Source organism: Salmo salar, chromosome 24, assembly GCF_965601325.2.
Source record: "Salmo salar chromosome 24, fSalSal1, whole genome shotgun sequence".
Taxonomy (NCBI): Eukaryota; Metazoa; Chordata; class Actinopteri; order Salmoniformes; family Salmonidae; genus Salmo; species Salmo salar.
The window spans coordinates 30066858-30089605 of NC_138314.1; the positions used below are offsets into that span (position 1 = coordinate 30066858).

At 40.7% G+C, this 22748-nt stretch overlaps 1 protein-coding gene across 4 annotated transcripts in view; it reads right to left on the reverse strand.

Annotated features, from left to right (window-relative positions):
• Positions 1-22748, reverse strand: part of LOC106585358 (transient receptor potential cation channel subfamily M member 3) — a 168627-nt gene that overhangs the window by 93621 nt on the left and 52258 nt on the right. The window lies entirely within an intron of this gene.

Consider the following 22748-nt stretch of genomic DNA (forward strand, 5'->3'; position numbering starts at 1 on the left):
TCTAGTTTGACCAGCTGTTTTCAGCAACTGATATTTTTGAATTCGGTTGTCATATTGGCAGATTTGCAAGACAACAAACTATTTAACTAGCTTCTAGCCCAGTGTTTGATATGCAATGCGATCTCCTCGAAATTAACAGTCAGTGTTGACGAGTGTTCTGACAAGAAGGCAAACTTTTCTAGTTATGCAAGGCAAAATCTGGCATTATCAGCTCATTGTTATGGATGTATCCAAATGAATGTCAATTGAAAACAGCTACTTTGCTGTTATTCTGGCTGCAGAGGTAGTAACTGTGTTAGCCGTAGCTAGCTGGCCAGCTAGCAAGCAAGGGATAGGAACATTGCCATGGAACATTAAGAACGAACGACTGGGTCACGTCCATAAATATCAAACTAATTGAACGAATGACTGAGTCGCGTCTCTAGCAACCAAATGATGAGAAAGTATGAATTCGCTTATACAAATAAAAATATCGACAAACATTTTTTATTTCTACCGGTAAATGAGTGCTTTTTGGTATTTTTGGGGGTATTTTATTAGGATCCCCATTAGCTGTTGCAAAAGCAGCAACTACAAAACATGAAACATGACATAATACAGAACATTAATAGACACGAACAGCTCAAGGACAGAACAACATAAAACATGTTTTTTTTAAATTATTTTTTTACAAAAGGCACACACAGCCTACATATCAAGACATACAAACAAAATATCTAGGTAAAATAGGGGAGAGGCATTGTGCCGTGAGGTGTTGCTTTATCTGTTTTTTGAAAACAGGTTTGCTGTTCATTTGAGCAATATGAGATGGAATGGAGTTCCATGCAATAATGACTTTATATAATTCTGTACGCTTTCTTAATTTTTTTTCTGGATTTGGGGACTGTGAAATGATCCCTGGTGGCATGTCTGGTGGGGTAAGTGTGTGTGTCAGAGTTGTGTGTAAGTTGAATATGCAAACAATTTGGGATTTTCAACACAAATTAATGTTTCATATAAAACCAAGTTAGTATTGTTTTCTTTGGCAACAGTGGTATAAGCGGGATAAACAACTTAAACAAATGCAATGGAGTAAACTGCTGTTATTCTGACTGCAGAGGTAGTATCTGTGTAGCCGTAGCAAGTTGGCTAGCTAGCAGCAAGCAAGGGATAAGAATGTTGCGTTTATCCCTTACTTATACCACATCATTGTTGAATACTCGCTTCTGATTGACTAGAAGGGCATTCTAGAAAGGACATTAAAACCAGATCACAGGACAGTTGGAAAAGACATCGGGATAGTTGGAAAAGATATCGGGACACCTTGCAATCATGATGCAATATGTGCATACACATGCAGTACACCGTAAACACAGTTTCAATGTAGAAAAACATAGCTAGCTAGCTAGCAATTGATTTGTTTTTGCAGCAACATATTTTTTCTGTCAAATCCCCCCACATTAAATTTGTACTTCGACCCGTTTTCAGCAACTGATACTTTTTTAATTAATTTGTCATATTGGCAGGTTTGCTAGCAACAAACTATTTAACTAGCTTCTAACCTAGTGTTTGATATGCAATATGATCTCCTCGTAATGAACAGTGTCGATGAGTGTCCTGATGAAAAGGCACTATGGCAGGCAAAATTGGGCAGCGTCAGCTCATCGTTATGGATGTATCCAAATTAATATCAATAGAACACAGCTTAAACCAATGTAAATGCAGCAACTTCCTGTTATTCTGGCTGCAGAGGTCGTGACTGTGTTGGCCATAACTAGCTGGCTAGCTAGCAAGCAAAGGATAAGAACGTTGCCACCGAGCAACGAATACAGTGCATTTGGAAAGTATTCAGACAACTTGACTTCTACATTTTGTTATGTTACAGCCTTATTCTAAAATTGATTAAATCATTTTTTCCGTCATAAATCAACACAATACCCCATAATGATGAAGCTAAAACTATTTTTTATACATTTTTGCAAATGTATAAAAAAATGTACATAAGTATTCAGACCCTTCACTCAGTACTTTGTTGAAGCGCCTGTGGCAGCGTTTACAGCCTTGAGTCTTCTTGGGTATGACACTACAAGCTTGGCACACCTGCATTTGGGGTGTTTCTCCCATTATTCTCTGCAGATCCTCTCAAGCTCTGTTAGGTTGGATGGGGAGAGTTGCTGCACAGCTATTTTCAGGTCTCTCCAGAGATGTTCGATCTGGTTCAAGTCCGGGCTCTGGCTGGGCCACTCAAGGACATTCAGAGACTTGTTCCTAAGCCACTCCTGCATTGTCTTGGCTGTGTGCTTAGGGTCATTGTCCTGTTTGAAGGTGAATCTTCACCCCAGTCTGAGGTCCTGAGCGCTCTGGAGCACGTTTACATCAAGGATCTCTCTGTACTTTGCTCTGTTCATCTTTCCCTCGATCCTGACTAGTCTCCCAGTCCCTGCCACTGAAAAACATCCCCATAGCATAATGCTGCCACCACAATGCTTCACTGTAGGGATGGTGCCAGGTTTCCTCCAGACGTGACGCTTGGCATTCAGGCCAAAAAGTTCAATCTTGGTTTCATCAAACCAGAGAATGTTGTTTCTCATGGTCTGAGTGTCCTTTAGCTGCCTTTTGGCAAACTCCAAGCAGGCTGTCGTGTGCCTTTTACTGAGGAGTGGCTTCCGCCTGGACACTCTACCGTAAATGCCTGATGGGTGGAGTGCTGAAAAAAACGTTTTGTTTTAAGCAAACTGAACCATTTTAATGTTGAACGCCATATCTGACAAATGTTCTATAAATCTGTCCTTCAGAGTCTGCTATCATTTGGTCTGAAATGCGTGTTCGGAAACATGCTATTGCAAGACCAAGTCAAGCTTCAGCGCTTGATTAAAAAGTCAGGAAAGATAATTGGTATAGATCAAATATCAGCCACCAACCTGTACACAAAACTCATCCTCCTAAAACTTGAAAATGTTTTGCAGGACAGTACTCATCCCCTTCACTCAAATTCAGTCACAGCAGCAGCCGGACAAGGGGAAAGAGACTTCTTCAAAATTCCAACATCCATTAGGCTGTATAATAAATAGTATGTTGGTCCCTTGAGTATACAATAAACTTTCACTTTAAATGTAGCTATAGCATTATTTTGTGTAGTTTCTGTGTTTTTCATTTATGTACTGTCTTTCTTAGGGCTAGGCCCCTTTCTTCTCAATTTCCGCATGAATGACGTGCCCAAAGTAAACTGCCTGTTGCTCAGGCCCTGAAGCCAGGATATGCATATAATTGGTACTATTGGAAAGAAAAGACTTTGAAGTTTGTAGAAATGTTAAAATAATGTAGGAGAATATAACACAATAGATATGGTAGGAGAAAATGCTAAGAAAAACCAACCAGAATTATTTTGGGGAGAGAGACCATACTCTTACAATGGTAAGTATAAGGTTATATGGAAAATTTGCTCCGTGGATGCAATTCCTATGGCTTTCACAGGGTGTCAGCAGTCTATGTTCAAGGTTTCAGGCTTGTAACTTCCAAAACAAATAAGAAATAACAGTTTTAGTAGAAGGACACAGTCTTGGAAATTTGTGTTTGCGCGCCATGAAGACAGGACGCACCTGCTAAAATCAGTTCCCTGTTGAACATACATCTTTCCATAAGAAATATTATAGTTTGATTACATTTTAGGGTATCTGAGGAGTAAATAGAAACGTATTTTGACTTGTTGAAACAAAGTTTAGGGGTAGATTTTCAGATTCCTTTCTCTGCATGTTGAACGAGCGGATTACCCAAATCGATGGCGCCAACTAAACAGACCTTTTGGGATATTAAGAAGTATTTTATCTAACAAAATGACAGTACATGTTATAGCGGGGACCCTTTGGATGACAAATCAGAGGAACATTTTGAAAAAGTAAGTGAATATTTAATCGCTATTTATGAATTTATGAAACCTGTGCCGGTGGAAAAATATTTTTATGTGGTGCGCCGTCCTCAAACAATCGCATGGCATGTTTTCGCTGCCATACCTACTGTAAATCGGACAGTGCAGCTAGATTAACAACAATTTAAGCTTTCAACTGATATAAGACACTTATATGTACCTAAATGTTTAATATCCATAATTTGTATGATTATTTATCTGAATTGCGCACCCTCCAGTTTCACCGGAAGTTGTCCCGCTAGCGAGACCCCTTGCCATAAAAGGTTCTTTTTAAGCACATGACCAAATGAATTTCCCCCTGCTGGGATAATAAAGTTGAATCTGAAGAGATGGTTGTCCTTCTGGAAGGTTCTTCCATCTACACAGAGGAACTCTGGAGCTTTGTCAGAGTTACGATCGGGTTCTTGGTCACCTTCCTGACCAAGGCCCTTCTCCCCGATTGCTCAATTTGGCCGGAAGGCCAGCTCTAGGAAGAGTCTTGGGGGTTCCAAACTTCTTCCATTCAAGAATGATGGAGGCCACTGTGTTCTTGGGGACCTTCAATGCTGCAGAAATGTACTGTAGAGTGAACAACTGGGTCTCGTCCTTAAATATAGAACTACTGTAATCGAACGACTGGGTCGCGTCTCTAGCAACCAAAATATGAGAAAGTATGAATTTGCTTATAACATTTCTGCTTTAGTATTGTTTTCTTTGGTAATCGGGATAAATGCAGACGTTTTATATATTACCTTGGAATAATGAACTCGGTTCCGCCTCGTTCCGCTGCGGTGTCCATTATTTCCAAGGTAATGTACAGAACGTCGGCGTTTATCCCTTACTTACAGTATCTCTCTTTCCTCTTATCTCCATAGGTGTTTGTGTGTGCATCTATACGTGTGTGTTTGTTTGTGTTAACAGGGCCTAACTCAAAGAAGGCCATAGCACTATGTTTGTTCATACAGTAGGTGTGTTTACTATGTTTTGTGTATTTCCCTCAATTCCCTGTGTACGTGTGTTTGTTTGAGTAGGATTTAAATTAGTGCAGATTAGAGTATTATTTTCCTGGTCTCCCCACTGTTCATACTAATTAAAACCTGCCCAGATTACTTTAAATCTGTATAATCCCTGGATTAGGAGACCAAGAACAGACAGGTTCTAAACCAGCACTACAAAAGAGCAGTGTTACAGCTTGACCTCGCCAGCTACCCCCAACCGACCTGCCCTCTGAGAAACGTTCCATTCGAAGAAATGGCTGGGAGGGAAAAAAGTATATTTGGCAACGTATCATGAGTTAGCCATAGACATCGAATGTGTATTATACTTATAGCATTCTACTAGTGTATAATTGGGCAAAGTAATGATGGCATCTTGACCCCGTCAAGTTAAACAGCATGAAAAAGATGATTGAGTCGAGCAGTGTGGCCAGGTAAAGAAATCCAGTTGAGATTATCTCAGTTTTGAGGATTCAATGTGTTCAATTTATCTAGAGTCTCAGATTTCAAGAGAACTCAAAGTTCTAAAATCAGAACACAACTGATCAAATCTGAACCAGTCCAGTTGAGACAAGTGTAGATGTTCTCTGTGTGATGGTCTGTGTTAACTCAGATTTAGATTATATACAACTTCTACTGGGAATATTATACAGATTTTGTGACAGGCCAAGTTAGAATGCACAGTCAGAATGTGATAGGTCTCTTGGGAGGTCAGGAAGGCTGAGTCTGTGAGCAATGACTTTCAAAGAGCCAATTAGAGCTGAGGAAACCTGCAGACACACTAGCCTAATGGTGCTATAGAATGAGATCAGTTCCTCAGTCTCATTCATAAGGTGGCCAGCATCACCAGCTTCCATGCCAATACTGGGATTGGGAGTGGAGAGAGCAGCTAATGATATGACACAAAGTCAAAGCCCTTTACAAGGACATTATAGAAACTCTCAGACAAAGCCTTTCCTATTCTCGAAACTCCCATGTTCAATATGCCACAAAATGGATGCCAACATCAAAACAAAAGGCAGACAGTACTCTATTCCTCTGAGCAAGAGTGTTTGTGAAATTATAAACAGGACACACAAACAGATTAAGAATTCCGTTGGATTAAGCATCGTGAGGATGTGTTTGTCGTGTTGAAATTCCATTCCTAATGCATCTAATGTGCCACACCAGAGGAGAATTCAAGGTCCTTTTACCCCAAACAAAACCCCAAATGGTTGTCTTCCTTCCCGTTGATTTTGCTGTGACCTGAATGCTTTTACACAGAGTGGGGACAGGTGGAAAGGTGGACAAAAATGTGTGAAAACACCTGGAAGCTGTTGTAATGCTTTAATGGGGAAGATTTCAGGAGATGATCTGAAATACACCATGATGGTTCAAGTGTACACACACATTAGAACACAGACACTATTGTAAGCATACCCTGACATAAACTCCATGCGCTGTCTCCGATTGATTATGCACACACACACACACACACACACACACACACACACACACACACACACACACACACACACACACACACACACACACACACACACACACAAACACACACACACACACACAGATACGCACATAAACACACGCAACACACACACACACACACACACACACATATTCTCACACTATCGCTCCTTCATAGGCCCACTCTGGTCAAGGTCATTGCATTGGAAGCATGCAAGCTGGTTAGTCTGCAAGGGGATAGAATAGAGGGGTGGGTTGCAAACAGCTCTCCCAATGAAAGTTCTAGACCCAGGCCTCCAGGTGCCTGTCATCAACATCTCATGAGCTGAGCTATGTGTATGTATTTCACCTAAACCTGCCCTCAATCCTGGGCCTAGAGAGGACGTGGCCACTTCAGAGGAGGGCCTTCTAGCTTATTCAATCTGTACGATGGTGCCATACAGTATGGCTGCTGTCTCGTGAGCTCCGACCCAACTTTGCTATTCTGTGATTCTTTTGACGTTTATCTTTTTTTTGTTGTTGCTCAAAATGTATCCTCTATTATTTCTTATGATCAACAACTTCTGAACATCAAATCGGCAGTTACTAACCTCAATTCCAGCATCAACTTCGAATTCGACTCATCTGCCATGGGCTCTGTGTAATTCTGACCCAATTTTCGGGCTACCCACAAGGAAACGTCGGCAAAAAAAGAGTCCGGAGAGGGGTAGTCCTGACGAGATAACGGCAAAGGGAAAACCGGCCACCTATTCCTTCCATTATATTGGCCAATATAATTGATAATAAGATGTTTGACCTCCGATCGCAGATTTGCTATCAACGGGACTATCGTAACTGCAATATTTTCTGCTTTTCTGAAACATGGATTATGGTCAAGATACCCCCATGGCTATCCAACTCGATGTATTGTCCATTCACCGAGCAGACAGGACAATGGATTCAGGAAAATCAATAGAGGTGGGGGGTATGCCTCTTCATCAACAGCAAATAGTGTGGTGACTCTAAGGTAGTGGAAGTCTCGCCCCATTGTTCACCCGTCTTGGAATACCTAATGGTCAAATGCCTACCCTTCTACCTCCTAAGATGTTATCATGACTGCTGTATATATTCCACCTCAGGACAAGAAAAACATCAAGCTGGCACTTTATGAACTGTACGAAGCTATAAATAAGCAGGAAACCATGCACCCAGATCCTGCTTTTCTTGTTGCCGGTGATTTTAATTCCACGTCATTAAGAGACATGATGCCCAACTTCCATTGGCATGTCTTCCAAGTGGCTCAGTTGGTAGAGCATGGTGTTTGCAGCGCCAGCATGGTGTGTGCAATGACAGGGTTGTGGGTTTGATTCCCACGGGGGGCCAGTACAAAAAGAAAAATGCATGAAATTAAATGTATGTATTCACTACTGTAAGTCGCTCTGGTTAAGAGCGTCTGCTAACTGACTAAAATGTAAAAAAAATGTGAAAAATGTCTCCGTCTCCACTAGGGGCGATAAAGTCCTAGACCACTGTTACTCTACCCACAAGCAAGCATACAAGGCCCTCCCTTCTCCCCTGTTCAGCAAATCAGATCATGGTGCTCTATACTCCTGCTTCCTGTTTACAAGCAGAAGCTCAAAACAGGAAGAAACCTGAGGCTCCGTATAGAAATCATCATCTGAATTGGAAGCTATGCTGCAGGACTGCTTTGCTAGCACGGACTGGAATATGTTCCGGGACTCCGGCGATAGCATCGGTGAGCTATCCACCTCAGTCAACGGCTTCATTAGGAAATGCAACGCCGACGTTGTCCTCACAGTGAAGGTTCACTGCTTCCTCAATCCAAAAACCTGGATTAACCTGTTAAGGTGTAGGGGGCAGAATTTTCACGGCCGGATAAAAAAACATACCCGATTTAACCTGTTGGGGGTAGGGGGCAGTATTTACACGGCCGGATAAAAAACGTACCCGATTTAATCTGGTTATTATTACTGCCCAGAAACTAGAATATGCATATAATTATTGGCTTTGGATAGAAAACACCCTAAAGTTTCTAAAACTGTTTGAATGGTGTCTGTGAGTATAACAGAACTCATATGGCAGGCAAAAACCTGAGAAGATTCCTTACAGGAAGTGCCCTCTCTGACCATTCCTTGAGCATCTTGTCTCTGTTTATTGAAGACTGAGGATCTTTGCTGTAACGTGACACTTCCTACGGCTCCCATAGGCTCTCAGAGCCCGGGAAAAAGCTGAATGATATCGAGGCAGCCCCAGGCTGAAACACATTATCGCTTTTGGCAAGTGGCCGATCAGAGGACAATGGGCTTAGGCGCGTGCACGAGTCGACCCCATGCTTTATTTTCTTTCGTCTTTTTACGTAAACGCAGATTCCCGGTCGGAATATTATCGCTTTTTTACGAGAAAAATGGCATAAAAATTCTTTTTAAACAGCGGTTGACATGCTTCGAAGTATGGTAATGGAATATTTAGAATTTTTTTGTCACGAAATGCATCGTGCTCGTCACCCTTCTTTACCATTCGGATAGTGTCTTGAACGCACGAACAAAACGCCGCTGTTTGGATATAACTATGGATTATTTTGAACCAAACCAACATTTGTTATTGAAGTAGAAGTCCTGGGAGTGCATTCTGACGAAGAACAGCAAAGGTAATCACATTTTTCTAATAGTAAATCGGACTTTGGTGAGTGCTAAACTTGCTGGGTGTCTAAATAGCTAGCCCTGTGATGCCGGGCTATCTACTGAGAATATTACAAAATGTGCTTTCACCGAAAAGCTATTTTAAAATCGGACATATCGAGTGCATAGAGGAGTTCTGTATCTATAATTCTTAAAATAATTGTTATGCTTTTTGTGAACGTTTATCGTGAGTAATTTAGTAAATTTTTAGTAAATTCACCGGAAGTTTGCGGGGGGGTATGCTAATTCTGAACGTCACATGCTAATGTAAAAAGCTGGTTTTTGATATAAATATGAACTTGATTGAACAAAACATGCATGTATTGTATAACATAATGTCCTAGATGTGTCATCTGATGAAGATCATCAAAGGTTAGTGCTGCATTTAGCTGTGGTTTGGATTTATGTGACATTATATGCTAGCTTGAAAAATGGGTGTCTGATTATTTCTGGCTGGGTACTCTGCTGACATAATCTAATGTTTTCCTTTCATTGTAAAGCCTTTTTGAAATCGTACAGTGTGGTTAGATTAACGAGAGTCTTGTCTTTAAAATGGTGTAAATTAGTCATATGTTTGAGAAATTGAAGTAATAGCATTTCTAAGGTATTTGAATAACGCGCCACAGGATTCCACTGGCTGTTACGTAGGTGGGACGATTTCGTCCCGCTGACCCTAGAGAGGTTAAACTGGTTACTACTCTTGCCCAGAAACTAGAATATGCATATTATTAGTAGATTTGGATAGAAAACACTGAAGTTTCTAAAACTGTTTGAATGGTGTCTGTGAGTATAACAGAACTCATATGGCAGGCAAAAACCTGAGAAAATTCCAAGCAGGAAGTGGCTTGTCTGAGAATTTGTAGTTCTTCTTTTGATTCTCTATCGAAACTACAGTATCTGTGTGGTTACGTTGCACTTTCTAAGGCTTCCATTGGCTCTCTAAAGCCTTCAGAAAGCGGATTGAGGCATCTTCTGTCTCTGGGCAGAGTATAGTAGCTTAGTTTCTCAGTGGTCTGCCTGGTGACAAAGAGATTGGATATGCGCTTTCACGCGAGCACGCTGTTTTTTCTTTTCCGCTTTGAATGAATACACTATTGTCCTGTTGGAATATTATCGCTATTTTACGACAAAAATACCATAAAAATTGATTTTAAACAGCGTTTGACATGCTTCTAAGTACGGTAATGGAACCTTTTGAATTTTTTTGTCTTGAAATGCGCTCGCGCGTTACCCTTTGGACAGTGAACTGAACGCACAAACAAAACGGAGGTATTTGGACATAACTATGGATAATTTTGAACAAAAAACACATTTCTTGTGGAAGTAGCAGTCCTGGGAGTGCATTCTGACGAAGATCAGCAAAGGTAATACAATATTTCTAATACTAATTCTGAGTTTAGTGTGCTCCGAACTTGGCGGGTGTCAAAGTAGCTAGCCGTGATGGCTGAGCTATGTACTCAGAATATTGAAAAATGTGCTTTCGCCGAAAAGCTATTTTAAAATCTGACATAGCGATTGCATAAAGGAGTTCTGTATCTATAATTCTTAAAATAATTGTTATGTATTTGTCAACGTTTATGATGAGTAATTTAGTAAATTCACCAGAAGTTTTTGGTGGGAATGCATGTTCTGAACATCACACGCTAATGTAAAAAGCTGTTTTTGGGTATAAATATGAACTTGATTGAACAAAACATACATGTATTGTATAACATAATGTCCTAGGAGTGTCATCTGATGAAGGTCATCAAAGGTTAGTGCTTCATTTAGCTTTGTTTTGGGTTTTTGTGACATATATGCTTGCTTGGAAAATGGCTGTGTGATTATTTTGGTCTATGTACTCTCCTAACATAATCTAATGTTTTGTTTCGCTGTAAAGCGTTTTTAAAATTGGACAATGTGGTTGGATTAACGAGAGTCTTATCTTTAAAATGGTGTAAAATAGTCGTATGTTTGAAAAATTGAATTTATTGCATTTTTGAGGTTTTTGTATTTCGCGCCATGCTGTTCCATTGGATATTGGCTAGGCGTTCCGCTAGCGGAGAACAGGGCTATCGCAGCCAACCCTGAGGCTACGGTTGAGGACACGAACAAGTACAAGAAGTCCTGCTACGATCTCCGCTGAGCCATCAAACAAGAAAAATATCAATATACAGTTGAAGTGGGAAGTTTACAGACACCTTAGCCAAATACATTTAAACTCTGTTTTCACAATTCCTGACATTTAATCAGAATAAAAATTCCCTGCCTTAGGTCAGTTAGGATCACCACTTCATTAAGATTGTGAAATGTCAGAATAATAGTAGAGAGAATTATTTATTTCAGCTTTTATGTCTTTCATCACATTCCCAGTGGGTCAGAAGTTTACATACACTCAATTAGTATTTGGTAGCATTGCCTTTAAATTGTTTAACTTGGGTCTAACGTTTCGGTTAGCCTTCCACAAGCTTCCCACAATAAGTTGGGTGAATTTTGACTCATTCCTCCTGACAGAGCTGGTGTAACTGAGTCAGGTTTGTAGGCCTCCTTGCTCGCACATGCCCATTTCTGCCCACAAATGTTCTATAGGATTGAGGTCAGGGCTGTGTGATGGCCACTCCAATTCCTTGACTTTGTTGTCCTTAAGCTATTTTGGCACAACTTTGGAAGTATGCTTGGGGTCATTATCCACTTGGAAGACCCATTTCCAACCAAGCTTTAACTTCCTGACTGATGTCTTGAGATGTTGCTTCAATATATCCACATAATTTTCCTACCTCATGATACCATCTATTTTGTGAAGCGCACCAGTCCCTCCTGCAGCAAAGCACCCCTACAACATGATGCTGCCACCCCCGTGCTTCACGGTTGGGATGGTGTTCTTCGGCTTGCAAGCCTCCCCCTTTTTCCTCCAAACATAACGATGGTCGTTATGGCCAAACAGTTATATGTTTCATCAGACCAGAGGACATTTCTCCAAAAAGTACGATCTTTGTCCCCATGTGCAGTTTATGGCGGTTTTGGAGCAGTGGCTTTTCCTTGCTGAGCGGACTTTCAGGTTATGTCGATATACAACTCGTTTTATTTACTGTGGATATTGATACTTTTGAACGCCTTCCTGAGCGGTATGACGGCTGCGCGGTCCCATGGTGTGTATCTTCATTGGGATAGGGGGCAGCATTGGGAAGTTTGGATGAAAAGCGTGCCCAGAGTAAATTGCCTGTTATTCAGGACCAGAAGCTAGGATATGCATATAATTGGTACTTTTGGATAGAAAACACTCTAAAGTTTCCAAAACTGTTAAAATAATGTCTGTGAGTATAACATAACTCATATGGCAGGTGAAAACCTGAGAAAAATCCAACCAGGAAGTGGGAATTTTGAGGTTTGTAGTTTTTTAAGTGAATGCCTGTCCAGTATCCAGTGTCTGTGGGGTCAGATTGCACTTCATAAGGCTTCCAGTAGATGTCAACAGTCTTTAGTTGTTTCAGACTTCTATTGTGAAAGGGTAGAGAATAAGACCACTCAGAGTAAGTGGCTCAGCTGAAAGCCATGATTTGTTTATCCTGCGTGGCCATGAAGCGCACCGTTCGTTCTCTTTCCTTTCTAATGAAAACGGTATTGTCCAGTTGAAATATTATTGAATATTTATGATAAAAAGATCCTAAGGATTGATTATAAACATCGTTTGACATGTTTCTACCAACTTTAATGGAACTTTTTGACTTTTCATCTGGATGTTGGGAGCATGGATGTTTGTGCCTTTGGATTACTGAACTAAACGCGCGAACAAAACGGAGGTATTTGGACATAAAGAGGGACTTTATTGAACAAGACGAACATTTATTGTGTAACATGGAGTCCTGGGTGTGCCACCAGATGAAGATCATCAAAGTTAAGTGATTAATTTAATCGCTATTTCTGACTTTTGTGAGTCCTCTCCTTGGCTGGAAAATGTCTGTATGGTTTTCTGTGGCTAGGTGCTGTCCTAACATAATCGCATGGTGTGCTTTCGCCGTAAAGCCTTTTTGAAATTGGACACAGCGGCTGGATTAACAAGAAGTTTATCTTTAATCCTATGTATAACACTTGTATCTTTCATCAATGTTTATGATGAGTATTTCTGTAATTTGATTTGGCTCTCTGCAATTTCACCGGATGTTATTTGAGACAATGCATTACTGAACATAACGGGCCAATTTAAACTGAGGTTTTTGGACATAAAGAGGGACTTTATTGAACAAAACAAACATTTATTGTGTAACATGGAGTCCTGGGAGTGCCACCAGATGAAGATCATCAAAGGTTAGTGATTCATTTAATAGCTATTTCTGACTTTTGTGAGTCCTCTCCTTGGCTGGAAAATGTCTCTATGGTTTTCTGTGGCTTGGCGCTGTCCTAACATAATTGCATGGTGTGCTTTTGCCGTAAAGCCTTTTTGAAATCGGACACTGTGGCTGGATCAACAAGAATTAGCGTCCCACAAATCCCAGAGGAGTTAAACTTGCATACTATTGTTTGTACAGATGAACATGGTACCTTCAGGCATTTGGAAATTGCTCCCAAGGATGAACCAGACTTGGGGGTCTACAATTCTATTTCTGAGGTCTTTGCTGATTTCTTTTGATTTTCCCATGATGTCAAGCAAAGAGGCATTGAGTTTGAAGGTAGGCCTTGAAATACATCCACAGGTACACCTCCAATTGACTCAAATGTTGTCAATTAGCCTATCAGAAGCTTCTAAAGCCATGACATCCATTTTCTGGAATTTTCCAAGCTGTTTAAAGGCACAGTCAACTTAGTGTATTTAAACTTCTGACCCATTGGAATTGTGATACAGTACAAAACTATAGTTTGCTTGTGGAGTGGTTGAAAAACGAGTTTTATTGACTCCAACCTAAGTGTATGCAAACTTCCGACTTCAACTGTACATATTACCTAAATTACCTTGACTAACCTGTATCCCCACACATTGACTCGCTACTGGTACAACCCTGCATATAGCCTCGTTATTGTTATTTTATTGTGTTAAATTATTTTTTTTCTATATATACTGTACCAGTCAAAAGTTTGGACACACCGACTCATTGCATGTTTTTTGTTTATTTTTATTATTTTCTACAATGTAGAATAGTAGTGAAGACATTAAAACTAAGAAATAACATATGGAATCATGCAGTAACCAAAAAAGTGTTAACCTCTTACATCTAGACATTCCGCTAGCGGAACACCTGCTCCAATATCCAATGATGGGCGTGGTGCGAAATACAAAGTCCTCAAAAATCCGAAAACTTCAATTTTTCAAAAATATGACTATTTTACACCATTTTAAAGACAAGACTCTCCTTTATCTAACCACACTGTCCGATTTCAAAAAGGCTTTACAGCGAAAGCAAAACATTAGATTATGTCAGCAGAATACCCAGCCAGAAATAATCAGACACCCATTTTTCAAGCTAGCATATAATGTCACAAAAAACAAAACCACAGCTAAATGCAGCACTAACCTTTGATGATCTTCATCAGATGACACTCCTAGGACATTATGTTATACAATACATGCATGTTTTGTTCAATCAAGTTCATATTTATATCAAAAAACAGCTTTTTACATTAGCATGTGACGTTCAGAACTAGCATACCCACCGAAACTTCCGGTGAATTTACTAAATGACTCACTATAAACGTTCACAAAAAACATAACAATTATTTTAAGAATTATAGATACAGAATTCCTTTATGCAATCGCTATGTCGGATTTTAAAATAGCTTTTCGGTGAAAGCACATTTTGCACTATTCTGAGTAGATAGCCCGGCCATCACGGGCCCACCAAGTGTGGTATTCACCAAACTCAGATTTACTATAAGAAAAATTGGATTACCTTTGCTGTTCTTCGTCAGAATGCACTCCCAGGACTTCTACTTTAATAACAAATGTTGGTTTGGTTCCAAATAATCCATAGTTATATCCAAATAGCGGCGTTTTGTTGTGCGTTCAAGACACTATCCGAAGGGTGATGAAGGGTGACGCGCCCGGCGCATTTCGTGACAAAAAAAAATCAAAATATTCCATTACCGTACTTCGAAGCATGTCAACCGCTGTTTAAAATGAATTTTTATGCCATTTTTCTCGTAAAAAAGCGATAATATTCCGATCGGGAGTCGTTGTTTTCGTTCAAAGACTGAAAATAAAAACATGGAGTCTTCTCGTGCATGCGCCCCCAGTCTCATTGTTCTCAGATCGACCACTATCCAAATGCGCTACTGTTTTTCAGCCATGGCCTGCAAAGTCATCATTCACCGTTCTGCCGCCTTCTGAGAGCCTATGGGAGCCATAGGAAGTGTCACGTTACAGCAGAGATCCTCAGTTTTCAATAAAGAGAGTGTAGAAGGCCAAGAAATGGTCAGAGAGGGCACTTCCTGTAAGGAATCTTCTCAGGTTTTGGCCTGCCAAATGAGTTCTGTTATACTCACAGACACCATTCAAACAGTTTTAGAAACTTTGGAGTGTTTTCTATCCAAAGCTAATAATTATATGCATATTCTAGTTTCTGGGCCGGAGTAATAATCAGATTAAATCGGGTATGTTTTTTATCCGGCCGTGAAAATACTGCCCCCTATCCATAACAAGTTAAACAAATTCTTCAAAGTAGCCACCCTTTGCCTTGATGATAGCTTGGCATTCTGTCAACCAGCTTCATGAGGTAGTCTCCTGGAATGCATTTCAATTACCAGGTGTGCCTTGATAAAAGTTCATTTGTGGAATTTCAAATATGCAAAATAAAACAACAGTCCATCATTACATTAAGACATGAAGGTCAGTCAATGCGGAAAATTTCAAGTACTTTGAAAGTTTCTTCAAGTGCAGTCGCAATAACCATCAAGCGCTATGATGAAACTGGCTCTCATGAGGACCGCCACAGAAAAAGAAGACCCAGAGTTACCTCTGCTGAAGAGGATAAGTTTATTAACTGCACCTACGATTGCAGCCCAAATAAATGCTTCACAGATTTCAAGTAAGAGACACATCTCAACATCAATTGTTCAGAGACTGAGTGAATCTTGCCTTCATGGTCGAATTGCTGCAAAGAAGCCGCTACTGAAGGACATCAATAATAAGAAGAGACTTGATTGGGCCAAGAAACACAAGCAATGGACATTAGACCGGTGGAAATCTGACCTTTGATCTGATGAGTCCAAATTTGAGATTTTTGTTCCAACCATCGTGTCTTTGTGAGACGCAGAGTAGGTGAATGGATGATCTCCGCATGTATGGTTCCCACAATGAAGAATGGAGGAGGAGGTGTAATGGTGCTTTGCTGGTGACACTGTCTGTAATTTATTTAGAATTCAAGGCAGCATTCTGCAGCGATACGCCATCCCATTTGGTTTGCGTTTAGTGGGACTCCCATTTGAATTTCAACAGGACAATGACCCAACACATCTAAGGGCTATTTCGCCAAGAAGGAGAGTTATGGAGTGCTGCATCAGATGACCTGGCCTCCACAATCACCTGACCTCAACCCAATTGAGATGGTTTGGGCTGAGATGGACCGCAGAGTGAAGGAAAAGCAGCCAATAAGTGCTTAGTATATGTAGGAACTCCTTCAGGACTGTTGGAAAAACATTCCTCATGAATCTGGTTGAGTGAATGCCAAGAGTGTGCAAAGCTGTCATCAAGGCAAAGGGTGGCTACTTTGAAGAATCTAAAATCTAAAATATATTTTGATTTGTTTAACACTTTTTTGGTTACTACATGATTTCATACGTGTTAATTCACAGTTTTGACGTCTTCACTATTATTCTACAATGTATAAAATAGTACAAAAATAAAGAAAAAGGTGTGTCCTAATTTTTGACAGTTGCTGCATATTTTTTTCACTTCAGTTTATTTAGTAAATATTTTCTGAACTCTTATGTTTCTTAAAACTGTACTGTTGATTAAGGGCTTGTAAGTAAGCATTTCACGGCTACACCTGTTGTATTCGGCGCATGTGACAAATACAATTTGATTTGATTTGACTTTACACTCATCATATGCTGCTACTACTCTGTTCTTTATTTTATTCTTATTATTATCTATCGTGATGCCTAGTCACTTTACCTGCTTTCATGTACATATCTACCTCAAATACCTCATACCCCTGCACATTGATCAGGTACTGGCAATCCCTGTATCAGTGGAGGCTGCTGAGGGGAGGACGTCTCATAACAATGGCTGGAACGGAGCAAATGGAATGGCATCAAACCATGTGTTTGATGTATTCGATACCATTCCACTGATTCCGCTCCAGCCATTACCACCAGCCCATCCTCACCAATTAAGGTGCCACCAACCTCCTGTGCCCTGTATGTAGTGTCATTCTTGTGTATTTTATTCCTCGTGTTACCCATTGTATTCGGTGCATGTGTCAAATCCAATGTGAATTGAGGTAGGGATGGACAGAGGAGAGGAGGATGGGTCTTTTTAATCAGTCACACATCTGTCAGTGGGCTAGCTAACAGCATTAGTGAGAGAGAGCTGTGCTCATTTTGTCAGCCCCTTTAGAGTGTACACTGAGTTACAGACTTTATTGGCTTGTCATAGAGAACCTGAGAGGGGCCGAAAATGTGGACATATTTAAAATAGATCTTAAAACACACTTATTTAGCTTTGCTTTTCCTTAGGGTGCTTTTTTTTTTGTCTTTCAGTTTTAAATCGTTTTTGTCCTCTTATGTTTCTTGTGTAGTAAATATTTCTGTTTTTATTTTCATTGTTTATTTGTTTTTTTCCTGTGAAGCACAATGTGTTGAAATTTGCTATATAAATAACACTTGATTTGATAAAGAAATCCAAACAGGCCGTAAAGCCCGTCTTTCAAAGGGGAAGGGAAGGCATTTACTTAAACCCTGACTATAGGCTGTTTGCCAACCACAACAAACACACATTAATCCTTGGCAACAGGGTGTGATTAGCCAGCCCCTTAAATCACCTTACAATGAATGTACCATGCCACATCACATTTTAAAATAAGAAGAGGACAGAAGGGTGTGTGTGTGTGTGTGTGTGTGTGTGTGTGTGTGTGTGTGTGTGTGTGTGTGTGTGTGTGTGTGTGTGTGTGTGTGTGTGTGTGTGTGTGTGTGTGTGGTGTGTGTGTGTGTGATAGAGGGCGCTTGTTTTAGCCCCATCATTTCCAATCCATTTCCTGAGGGTAGAATAAGCAGCTCTTTTTCCCATAGGCCTTCACTAAGCCGCACTAGCCGCTTGCCCGAGCGACTGCTAATCAGGAGTGGCAAGGCCATTCTGTCTGAGAACATGAGAGGTGATAACCCTGACCCCCTCACAGAGAACAGAGGGAAATAGAGAGACAGAGAGCGACAGAGAGAAAAACAGAGAGAGAGAAAGAGAGAGATAGAGAGAGAGAAAGAAAGAAAAAAAGAGATGGTGGTGGGGCAGAGAGCCAGGAACAAATGAAAAGGTAAGGAGAGATACAATACAAGAGATTGGGTAGATGGAAAAATAGAGAGAGAGAGCGAGAGAGCGAGGGAGCGAGAGTGAAACAAAGGAGTGGTGAGAAAGAGGCAGTATGCAAGCAACTAGCTCTCACAGTCTCATGTCAGAATTAGACGTTCATCCATGTTTCTCAAACATCACATGTTTAAGTTGTTGCAAACTTAAAATGCAGAAGTGGTTAAGTTTCGGCATTAACTCCAAATGTTAAGGTTAGTGTTAAGTTTAGGCACTAACTCTTCAATCTTAAGGCGAGGCATTAACTCTGAACGGTTAAAGTAAGGGTAAGGTTTGGGATATGCTTCAAACAAAAGTCTCAAAAATAACATTCTATTGCTGGATTGAAACTTGCAACCTTTGGAATCAGAGGCAGATACTTACACTCATCTGCCATCCCCAATGCTCTAGCAAAACCCAAACTACTTGAAGGTAGCAGTTCTCACTGTTACCCCTAGTGCACGTCATCTCCCGACGTCCTCAGACATGGATGGACGTCGAATACAGACTTGTATCACGGGTGACCTGGCTGATGTGAGAGAAAGAAAACGAGAGAGATGATTGTGTGAATGTAAGAGAAATCGAGAGACAGGGAGAGTGACAGGGCCTTGAACTCCCATCATTCTTTATCTAAAGATCATATTAACTCACAAAGTGTATGTGACAGCAGATTGATGGACACCTGTCGGCCAGTCAGTGCAAGTAACCCTTAATATGAAACAGCATGGGGGCAGGATGGGGAGAGGCAATGTTGGTTAACAGAGCAAAGGATAAAAAGATGCTGAATATCCTGTTAGGTAATACAGTGCAATAACCATGGAAACAGCCCTCCTGCTGTGTGTGTGTGTGTGTGTGTGTGTGTGTGTGTGTGTGTGTGTGTGTGTGTGTGTGTGTGTGTGTGTGTGTGTGTGTGTGTGTGTGTGTGTGTGTGTGTGTGTGTGTGTGTGTGTGAACTGACATGCAGAGAATCGATGTGGACACCTACATACGAGAGAACACATCAAACATAATCATAATATCAAACATAATAATACATGAGCCTACATACCCACACTCCTGCATCTTTATACTGGACAGCCAAGACATCATATAACAAAAAAACATAATCAGTGTCCTTGCAGCATGACATGACTGATATTTCCCCTTGGGTCGTGTTCATTTGGTACCAAATGGAATAAAACTGACTGAAACAGGAAGGGACTACCAATAAGAAACTGTTGCTCTGTGAACACTCGCCATGTCGATGAGACAAATGCAGTGGTGGAAAAAGTACTCCATTTTCATACTTGAGTAAAAGTAAAGATATCTCAATAGAAAATGACTCAAGTAAAAGTGAAAGTCATCCAGTAAAATACTACTTGAGTAAAAGTATACAAGTATTTTGTATTAAATATACTTCAGTATCAAAAGTAAATGGAATTGCTCAAATGTACTTAAGTACCAAAAGTAAAAGTATAAATCAAGTCAACTTCTTTATATTAAGCAAACCAGAAAGCACCACTGAAAAAAAAAAAAACGGATAGCCAGGGGCACAGTCCAACACTCAGACATCATTTACAAACAAAGCATTTGTGTTTAGTGATTGGACCAAGTATGTGAATTGGACCATTTTCCTGTCAAAATGTAACGAGTACTTTTGGGTGTCAGGGAAAATGTATGGAGTAAAAAGTACATCATTTTCTTTAGGAATGTAGTGAAGTGAAGTGAAAGTAAAAGTTCCCATAAATATAAATAGTAAAGTAAAGTACAGATACTCCAAAAAACACCTTAAGTAGTACTTTAAAGTATTTTTACTTAAGTACTTTATACCACTGGACAAATGCTCCTTTCTCCTTTGATGGCCTTTCAATTGAAATGTTCACCACAGTTCCCCAGCATTACACCACACATCCACACAACCAGAGATACTAAACTAACCACTGGGCTGTGCTACTCCATGTATTCTGTACAGCCGTGTGTTGATGTAGCTTCAGTCTGTGTTATGGGTCTCTGTGTGCTCTGATGTGCTGTTCTATGGCTTTATAGAACAGTGTGCAATTTAGTTTCAGGTGTTGACGTGGCACGGCTGTGAGAGCTGCGAAATTGATCCTCACTCTCTCTCGTGGTGAATGTACTGGTGCAGCTCAATTGCACATGGTGGTGATTCATTTTAAATATCACACGTTTAGCCATGGACACACACAGCGATTCGCATCTGACGCCATTAACCGTAGCCTCGGGGCAGAACAGCTGTCACAAATCTCACTGGGACAAAATCCAATGTTCTTTAGGAAGCTACAGGTAAATCAAACACCTTAGACCACCACATTTCTCAGGTGAATCTCACTGGAATAGCCTTTATCAAAAAGCCCTTTATGACCCATTTGAGTCCAATAGAATAATCAGAATCTGTTAATTTAAAATGTAGGAAATCTTTGCTATTTCTGGAGCATAGGGAAATCATGCATCTGAAATACTCGCTGTCTTCTGAAACAACAGCTCTATTTCTTGGTCTCTCCTGGAAAAACACAGAACGTTCTTCATCTCATGTCCCATTTTGGGGACAAAAGTGAAAGTGCAGTTTCAATTTCGTGGACCTAATGGAACTAGAATTTGGAGTTACCGAGCAAAAGGAGAGATGAAGAGCTAGGCCTAAATCAATTTACCACACACATACACACACATGTATACACACACGCACATGTACACACACGCGCGCACACGCACACACACACACACACACACACACACACACACACACACACACACACACACACACACACACACACACACACACACACACACACACACACACACACAGACACAGACACACAAACACACACACAGTCCTACTGTACACATCCCTGGGATATTCATTATCATGCGTATTACTCTATATTCCTCTTCCTGTCTTCTCTCTGGCACAGCAGAACAGCTGACACCAACAGGTCTCTTTTGGCACACTGTCAATGATACCCACACGCACGCACACACACTCACACACACTGTCTGAGAGCCCCGTGAACACACTCATACCCTAACTCAATAATGCAAGACTCAACCCCTCTGGTGTTCTAATCACATAATCAAAGGAAAAATATTGAGCATTGAATTTATTGTAATTCTGCTCACGTTGGACCCCATCCAATCAATAAGCTTGGTTTGTCTTGAGTGATGAGTTATCCCTCATTCACAGAAATGTCCATGTCATTGTGTTAGAGACCCTGGGGGTGGAGACAGACAGATGGAAAGCATCTCACACCACAGTGGATCCAACCAAATGACATCATAGTTAGCCCCATTGAAAGTGCCACAGACAGAGACTAGACCAGACAGCCTTCAAGAAATGACATTGTCAGTGTAACAGTGTTGCTTCTGTCCCTCTCCTCGCCCCAACCTGGGCTCGAACTAGGGACCCTCTGAACACATCGATAACAGTCACCTTCGAAGAATCATAACCTATCGTTCCACAAAAGCAGCAGCTCTTGCAGAGCAAGGGAAACAGCTACTTCAAGATCTCTGAGCGAGTGACATGACCGATTGAAACAATACTAGCGCGCACTGCTAACTAGGTAGCCATTTCAGACGGGTTACACTCGACCCCCTTTGACCTCCTTCTCCGCAGCAACCATTGATCCGGGTCACGGCACCAATTTAACAGTATTGCTTCCATCCCTCTCCTTGCCAACATGGGCTAGAACCAGGGACCTTCTGAACACATCGACAACAGACATCCTCGAAGCATCATTACCTGTTGCTCCACAAAAGCCGCGGAAACAACTACTTTAAGGTCTCCGAGCGAGTGACGTCCCCAACTGAAACACTACTAGCGTGCACCGCTAACTAGCTAGCCATTTCATACTGCTTACATCAGCACCAGTAGCCATTTACTGGGAAATATCACATCACATCTTAGGCCTTGATGGCTACTCTACAACATTCCCAATTTTATGAACTACTGTATTCCCATTGACATTATACCAGCTCACTTCTTCTTTACAGTAATAACCAAGGAGTTTCACATGTTTCAATGCTAATAAATCTATAACATTCAGTCTATAGAACTGGTGTGTTCCTTAAGGGCTTGCCTTGAGCACATCGAAAAGACTGGATGACATTCAGCCACTGCTGGGTTTTGGCTGACCGCTGCCAGGAATCTTTGCTAAAATACGCACTGGAGCACACTACAATGTAAAAAATGATTAGTTGTTTCAACGTGTTATTTCCATGCATGAAGTTACATGGCCTTTTTTCAAGCTTTGGCAACTTTACATTTCAAGCTA